This window comes from Monodon monoceros, unplaced genomic scaffold, assembly GCF_005190385.1.
Source record: "Monodon monoceros isolate NGI ecotype Baffin Bay Population unplaced genomic scaffold, NGI_Narwhal_1 Super_Scaffold_6, whole genome shotgun sequence".
In the NCBI taxonomy this organism is placed as follows: Eukaryota; Metazoa; Chordata; class Mammalia; order Artiodactyla; family Monodontidae; genus Monodon; species Monodon monoceros.
In genome coordinates, this window is record NW_021703783.1 from 26,096,564 (window position 1) to 26,105,182 (window position 8,619).

At 42.0% G+C, this 8,619-nt stretch overlaps 1 pseudogene across 1 annotated transcript; it reads left to right on the forward strand.

Moving 5' to 3' along the window:
* Positions 1-7,050: 7,050 nt before the first annotated feature.
* On the forward strand, positions 7,051-7,708 carry LOC114886060 (annotated as a pseudogene). The gene has a single exon (XR_003791233.1). The product of XR_003791233.1 is annotated as a uroporphyrinogen-III synthase pseudogene (transcript).
* The last annotated feature ends 911 nt before the right edge of the window (positions 7,709-8,619 follow it).

Below are 8,619 nucleotides of genomic sequence, written 5' to 3' on the forward strand. Positions count from 1 at the left end.
TGATCCAGCAATCCCACTACTGGGCATATACTCAGAGAAAACCATAATTCAAAAAGACACATGCACCCCAATGTTCATTGCAGGACTGTTTACAATAGCCAGGTCATGGAAGCAACCTAAATGCCCATCGACAGGCGAATGGATAAAGAAGATGTGGTACATATATACAATGGAATATTACTCAGCTAGAAAAAGGAATGGAATTGGGTCATTTGTAGAGACGTGGATGGATCTAGAGACTGTCATACAGAGAGTGAAGTAAGTCAGAAAGAGAAAAACAAATATCATATATTAACGCATATATGTGGAACCTAGGAAAATGGTACAGATGAACTGGTTTGCAGGGAAGAAACAGACACAGATGTAGAGAACAAACGTATGGACACCAAGTGGGGAAAGTGGTGGGGGGTGGTGGTGGTGGTGGGGGGATGAATTGGGAGATTGGGATTGACATATATACACTAATATGTACAAAATAGATAACTAATAAGAAGCTGCTGTACAAAAATTAAAATAATAAAATTCAAAAAAAAAAAGAAAGAAAAAAGAAAGTGTGGAGTCTTTACCACTGGACCAGCAGGGAAGTCTCTCAGGAGTTTTTCTTAAAATTTGGATAAACCATTTTTCCTGTATCGGTACAGAAAGCCCCCTACATACAAAAGAGTTTCGTTCTGAAAGCACTTTTTTTTTTTTTTTTTGTGGTACGTGGGCCTCTCACTGTTGTGGCCTCTCCCGTTGTGGAGCACAGGTTCCGGGTGCGCAGGCTCAGCGGCCATGGCTCACAGGCCCAGCCGCTCCGCGGCATGTGGGATCTTCCCGGACCGGGGCACGAACCCGTGTCCCCTGCATTGGCAGGCGGACTCTCAACCACTGCACCACCAGGGAAGCCCTGAAAGCACGTTTTTAAGTCCAATTTGTTCGTAAGTCCAACAAAGTTAGCCTAGGTACCCAACTAACACAATCGGCTATAAAATACTGTACCGTAATAGGTGTATAACAATTTTCACACCAATAATACATAAAAAACAAACACAAAAATAAAGAAAAGATTTTTTATCTTACTGTACAGTACTTGAAAAGTACAGTAGTGTAGTACAACAGCTGGCTTACAGGGGCTTTTATCGAGTGAACAGGTGAGAAGAGTTACTGACTGGAGGAGGGATGGGAGGTGAGAGATGGTAGAGCTGAAGGATCGTCAGCAATAGGAGATGGAGGGCAAGCGGCAATTTCACTCACGCCTGACGTTGCTGGCACAGGTACTGGTTCCTTGCTGGGTTTAATTCTATCTACCCTCTTGAGAAAATGATCCAGTTATATCTGGGTAGTGGCTCTTTTTTTTTCTCGTCATAGATGACACGGTAGCACCGGATTGCATTCTGAATGGCTGCTGCAGCCTTCATGTACCGTTCTACGTTCAGGTCCTGTACCTCAAAAACTAACAGTGCCTCCTCAAATAAAGAAAATTCCCTTGCCGTTTCCCGTGTCGTGAATCTCTTTGGTTCTTCAGTTACTTCTTCTTCCTCTTGTCTTTCTTTGTCCTTTCTCTGGGCCTCCAATTCCATCAGGTCTTCATTAGTACAGTATGTTCCTTCATCAATAATTTCTCGAAGCATTTCAGGAAATTCCCAGGCAGCTACCCTATCTGCAGTCACTGCCTCTCCACTTACTTTTATATTGTGAAGGTTGGATCTAGCCTTGAACCAATGAAACCAGCCATGGCTGGCAGTAAAAGATGCACCCTCTGATTCTTTCCCGTTTCTTCTTCAAGTCTTCATAAAGGCTTTTAGCTTTCTCTTGAATCAGCATTAAGCTGAGCAGGAATCAATGCTGATGCTGATCTGCATCCACACACTGAGAAGTTTCTCCATCTCCTCCATCACTTTTCCACTCTTCTTCGATATTATTGTTGACAAGGCACAGCAGACTTCACATGTTCCATGATCTTGTCCTTCTTCTTCAGAATCGTGCTGATGGTTGAACGATTCATGGTTATAATGAGCAAGGTCTACCATCTTTTTGCCTCGTTCCACTCTCAATTATTTTCACTTTTGTTTCCATCGTTATCTCTTGGTGCTTCTTCTCAGTACCAGCTACATCACCACTGCTTTTGGACATTCTGGGCTTGAAATAAAGATACTGTACTACTGTACGCTGTGCAGTACCGTATAGTAAAGTACACAAAAGCACAACCACTTGTAGAGGATGCATGCACGTGACAGTGTATGCCAGACACGTGAACTAACTTACGTGATTCGACATTCGAACACACGTTCGCATCTTTGAAAGTTTGCAACTTGAAGGTTCGTATGTTTGCTTTTGGCTACAGGTAACAAAAAAGCCTAACAGTGGCTTAACAATTAGGACAGTTTATCTTGTCACTTATCGAGGATTCAAGAGTCAGGAAGTTTCAGGGTTGATTCAGTAGTGTATTAAACATAGCAATGCCCAGGACTCTTTCCATCATTCTGTTCTGCCACCCCCAGTAGATGGGTATCATCTTCCCTCTTGGTCACGAGACGGCTACAGCAGTTCAGAACTTATGTCTGTATCTTTACAAAACCACATCTAAAAGCAGGAGGCTAAGGAGAAGGTGGGTATGGAGTGGGTTTCTTTTAATAAGTTCTTCTCCTATTAAGGAAGAAAATCCTTCTCAGAAACCCACAGCATATTTCCGCTCTAGACCCAGAACCAGATCATATGCTCCCCTAAATCAACAGCTGGCAAAGAAAATAAGATCACCATGATCACCTGATCTCAACCAGTTTTTCTACGAAGAAGCACAACTTGCCTGACCACATTGATGCCAACATTTGAATGAAACTGGGTTTTGTTAACAAGGAAAAGTGGGGATGGCAGTTGAGTAGGTAGCCAAGAGTGCTTGTCACATTCTTTTAATTTGTAATTAATTTTTGAAGTGATGTATTTAAGGTGTATAAAACCAAATAGGAAAAAACACACTTTATTGCATGAGATATGGGGCTTTTGTAACTCTGTAATAAATTTTCTGACTTCTTTATATACTCCACCACTAATTCACTCTTGATCAATCCTGGAATATTTCAGCTCAAAGAATATACCTCTTCTAGCAATAAGTAAGTAAATAAAAATAAATAAATTTTGATGAAGGAAATTTATTTAAATCAGGCACATATAGGAAGCTTTAGAAGAAGTCTACCAGAATGTTATTTTAATTTATAAAAGTGCAAAAATAGGTATTTATACAGAAATATATGTATACCACATTTCATCCATCTTAAGACACATTTTTCAGGCTTCCCTGGTGGCGCAGTGGTTGAGAGTCTGCCTGCCGATGCAGGGAACAAGGGTTCGTGTCCCGGTCCGGGAAGATCCCACATGCCGTGGAGCGGCTGGGCCCGTGAGCCATGGTCGCTGAGCCTGCGCGTCCGGAGCCTGTGCTCCGCAACGGGAGAGGCCACAAAAGTGAGAGGCCCGCATACCGCAAAAAAAAAAAAAAAAAAAGGACACATTTTTCTTTTTTTTACTTTTTAACATCTCCAAAACTGGGTTGCATCTTATAATCTATGGCATCATATAATTGCTGAAAACCAAATAGCTCCTGATAAAATATATCATTGTGCATGTGTTGTAAACTTGGTCATTGAGGGTTTTTTTTGGTAATAATGGTAAAAATACATAGCATGAAATTTACCATCTTAAGTGTACAGTACAGTAGTGTTAACTCTCTGCACATTATTGCACAACAGACTCTAGACATTTTTCCTCTTGCAAAACCAAAGCTCTATACCCATTGAACAATCGCTCCCCTTTCCACCTCTCCCAACACCTGGCAACCACCCCTCCCAATACTTGGCAACCACCATCCTACTTTCTGTTTTTAAGAGTTATTATTACTCTTTATTATTTTTTTGGCTGCATTGGGTCTTCGTTGCTGCACTCCAGCTTTCTCTAGTTGCAGTGCACAGGCTTCTCATTGAGGCGCGTGGACTTCAGTAGTTGTGGCTCATGGGCTTAGTTGTTCCGCGGCACGTGGGATCTTCCCAGACCAGGGAACGAATCTGTGTCCCCTGCATTGGCAGGAGGATTCTCAACCACTGCGCCACCAGGGAAGTCCCTTGACTACTTTAAATACCTCATGATCATTGAGTTTGTGCATTGCAGATATCTGCATTGTGGGTTTAAATGCATTTAAAATGTCTCCAAAGAGATTCCACTATAATGTGGAAATAAAACAAAAATCTTAGAATGTATTTAGAAAGAAACAGAAACAGAGCAACAGGTATAAATGTGATATTAACATTAGTAATGGGTGCAAATGTGATATTAGCAAATATTTGTCAGAGGACTGACTGCATTTCTGTATTTCCTTGAAAAAAAAACCAAGCATTTTATGGGATGTAGCTCCTGGAACTAATAAATTTATCTTTATATTCTGGACCTGCCCACTTCATGGGTTACTGTTTCATAGCACTAGTCTTTGGAAAGCATATACATCAATACCTACTTCTATTTAAACTACCAAAATAGTCAATAACATATGGAAAGCTTGAGTATTCAGAATCTTAGAGTTGTATTTCCTGGTCAGTAAAGAGGATTGTAGTAGTACAGAATTGCATTCTGTTATGCAATTTAATCTACCAAAGTAGTCAATAACATATGGAAAGCTTGAGTATTCAGAATCTTAGAGTTGTGTTTCCTGGTCAGGAAAGAGGAATGTAGTAGTACAGAATTGCACTCTGTTATTCCATGCTCTTATTGTCCTGGCAACCAGTGATAGTTCAGCAGCATTTATGTATGAGATGTTTAACAAATCATAACCAAACCACTACAACAAAAACTAAATTAAACAAAACAAAACAAAACCCATGATGTAGGTAGCAGTTTTAAAACTTCCTAGGGCTTCCCTGGTGGCGCAGTGGTTGGGAGTCTGCCTGCCGATGCAGGGGACGCGGGTTCGTGCCCCGGTCCAGGAGGATCCCACATGCCGCGGAGCGGCTGGTCCCGTGAGCCATGGCCGCTGGGCCTGCGCGTCCGGAGCCTGTGTTCCGCAGCGGGAGAGGCCACAACAGTGAGAGGCCCGCGTACCGCAAAAAAAAAAAAGAAAAATAAATAAATAAACTTCATCAAAATTTACAAAAAAAACCCAAAAAACTTCCTATATGTGCCAGATTTAAGTAAATTTCCCCAATATTTCATTCATTCATTCTTGGAGGTGGTATATCATTTGAGACGAAACATTTCAGTATTGATCAGTATTTTTTTTATCTAATGGGCTAAAAATGAGGGATGTGGACAGCTAAGGAGATTGCTAAAATGCAAATCTGATAACATCATTTCTTGCTTAAAAGTTAAAAATCATTCCCCTGGCATCAGAATAAAGTCTTTTTTTTTTTTTTTTAACGAAGTGTAGTTGATTTACAATGTTGTGTTAATTCCTGCTGTACAGCAAAGTGACTCAGTTATATTTTTTATATTCTTTTTCATTATGGTTTATCCCGGGACAGTGAATATCGTTCCCTGTGCTATACAGTAGCACCTTGTTGTCCATCCATTCTATATGTAATAGTTTGCTTCTGCTAACCCCAAACTCCCAGTCCATCCCTCCCCTCCTCCTGCTCCTTGGCAATCACAAGTCTGTTCTCTATGTCTGTGAGACTGTTTATGCTTTATCAATAGGTTCACTTGTGTCATATTTTAGATTCCACATATAAGTGATATCATATGGTATTTGTCTTTCTCCTTCTGACTTACTTCACTTAGTATGATAATCTCTCATTGCATCCATGTTGCTGCAAATGGTATTATTTTGTTTAAAGTCCTAACTCTTTACCATGACATACATGGTTCTTATGATCTGACCCTACTTTTTCTCCAGCTTGATTTCTCTCTTCCCATGCCCTGTAAGTGCAACTTTCTCTCTCTCTCCCCTGAACCCTGCCCCTTCTGTCTTTCTTCCTTGTGTGTCCTGCTTCTTACACTAGGGTAACTATTTATCTCCTCCACCAGGCCAACTCCTCACTTTCAGGTCTCTTTTAATTTCAAGTCCTTTAGGAAACTTCTTGTAGGCCAGGTTCAAGTTGGGTGCCTCTCTCCTAATCTCATGGAACTCCAGGCTCCATTATGCCACGTACTGTGTTTTTTAGAAAGTAACTGCTTTCTTTCCAGTTTCCAAATGATTAAAAAAAGATAGTGACTGATCACTTCCCTTTAAGAAGCAATAGTTGTCAATTTAAGTACAAGGCCAAACTTGTACCATGACACTTTCAGGTGACACCTCAAATTTATGCAAATCTTCTAAGAGGTGTGTATATATACTTCCTTACAAAGCTCATTAATATATGCAATACCTGGTCAAAATATAGACATAGAAATTAAATTAACATGTTATAAATTATGCACTTTATATATACATAAAACAATTGGAAACTCAACTTGTGCCAACTCAAAATATCATACTATTTACTAAGTTTCTGTTAAAATAAATGTATCATCTTCTTCAATTAGGTCTTCGGGAGGTTATCTTCTGTATTGTGAACAAAAAAAACAAAATAGAAGAAGCATCATTCACCAACCAGTTATACAAGGGTTAAGTTACAACCCACTGCAGTTGCCCACTGACAGTACACATTGAGATGTATTCAGGATGAAGAAACAGGATAAGGCACTCTGTTCTTTGGCTAAACAGGCCCTTAGATAGTTAGATGTATATCTCAGGAAGAATTTAAATTACCCCAGATTCTTGCGTCTTCCCATACATAGAAAAGCCCTAAAATCATTAACTTAAGATCTGTTTACTGTGACTACTGTAGTAGTAATCTTATCTGTTCGGGGTGTCGGTGCGCATGCGTGAGCTCCAGCTGAGCGTGGCTGGGGCTCTGCGACCCCCCACACAAGTGCTGGTGCTTGGGGCCCAGGGAGGGCTGTCGCCATGGCAGCGCCGGCCACTCGGTGAGGGGGCCGCCCTCCCTGCTGGTCGCTCCTGCAGCCTCGCTGCCTGCTGGTAGGAACCTTGAGATTTCGCCCCCGACTGGGCGCCTGCCGAGTGCCTCACCAGCCAGACGATCACCCTGTAAAGACTGCCAGGCAATAATGAAGGTTCTTTTACTGGAAGACCCTAAGGAGGACGACTGTGGCCAGGATCCCTACATCAGGGAATTAGGATTATATGGACTTGAAGCCACTTTGATCCCTGTTTTATCATTTGAGTTTTTGTCTCTTCCCAGTTTTTCGGAGAAGCTGTCTCACCCTGAAGGTTACGGGGGCCTCATTTTTACAAGCCCCAGAGCAGTGGAAGTAGTGGAACTGTGTTTGGAGAAAGACAATAAAACCGAAGTCTGGAGAAAGTCTCTGAAAGAAAAATGGAATGCTAAGTCAGTGTATGTGGTGGGAAATGCTACTGCTTCTCTAGTGAATAAAATTGGCCTGCATACAGAAGGAGAAAACTGTGGAAATGCAGAAAAGCTTGCAGAGTGCATTTGTTCTAGGGAGTCGTCAGCACTGCCTCTTCTGTTTCCCTGTGGAACCCTCAAAAGAGAAATCCTGCCGAAAATGCTCAAGGACAAAGGGATTCCCGGGGAGAGCTTAACCGTCTACCAGAGGAATCCAGGGGAACCTCAACAGCTACTATTCCCAGCAGGGCATTCCAGCCAGCATCACGTTTTTCAGACCCTCTGGCCTGACACACAGTCTCAAGCATATTCAAGAGTTATCTGGTGACAACATTGACCAGATTAAGGTGCGGCTCACAGCACCCCTGGGGGGTCAGGACTGTCTCAGTTGTATAGACACTGACGGCCCCTCCCTCCACCCCGGCTGGCACGCTCACTCAGGTCGGTGCCCAGGGACGGAGCACGGGCATCAGCACTGGGCTGTCCGGGGCACTGCTCTGGGACACTGTCTGCAGCCTGGGTCCAGCCCTGCAGGAAGGCTCCGTTGGCCCAGCCAGACCCGTGGTGGTGAGTCCGAGAGCGGAGCTCTCCAGACGCCCTCTCTCCTGTGACCAGACGATTTCAGAGGGAATAAAAGGCTCACGGGGAAAAGTCATCTTGTGACCAAACTGCTTCTCCTGGAATTATGTCTGCTGTTTGCTGGTTCCCAATCTCAGGGAGTTTCTTTCTTTCTTTTTTTGCTTTTTTTAAAAAAACATCTTTATTGGAGTATAATTGCTTTACATTGTTGTGTTGGTTTCTGCTGTATAATAGAGTGAATCAGCTATACATAAAAAAAAAAAAGATATCTGTTCACTGTGACTACTGTAGTAGTAATCTTTTGCCAGGATGTATGCATGACTACATGTATTTCCTACGCAAACAATTCTGGCTGACTCCTCTCTACCTCTTCAGACCAGTTTCTTCAGCGCTGCTGAGAGGCTGCTCCTGGCTATAGTCCTCAGCAAGACCCTGAATAAAACTTAAAACTCTTAACACTCATGTTGTGCGTTCTACTTTAAGTCAAAAGTTTGTCAGCCTCTAATACCACTACATAAAGTCAGCGTAATTCATGCCTTTTAGTGGCCTTTACTACTTTAATGGTATATAAATTCCTACCCAGTGACAGCATCAAAGTAATTAATAAATTTATAATTCATTTACTGAGGAAATAACACTATTTTAAAGCACGAGAAATTTTTTCTTTCTCTAG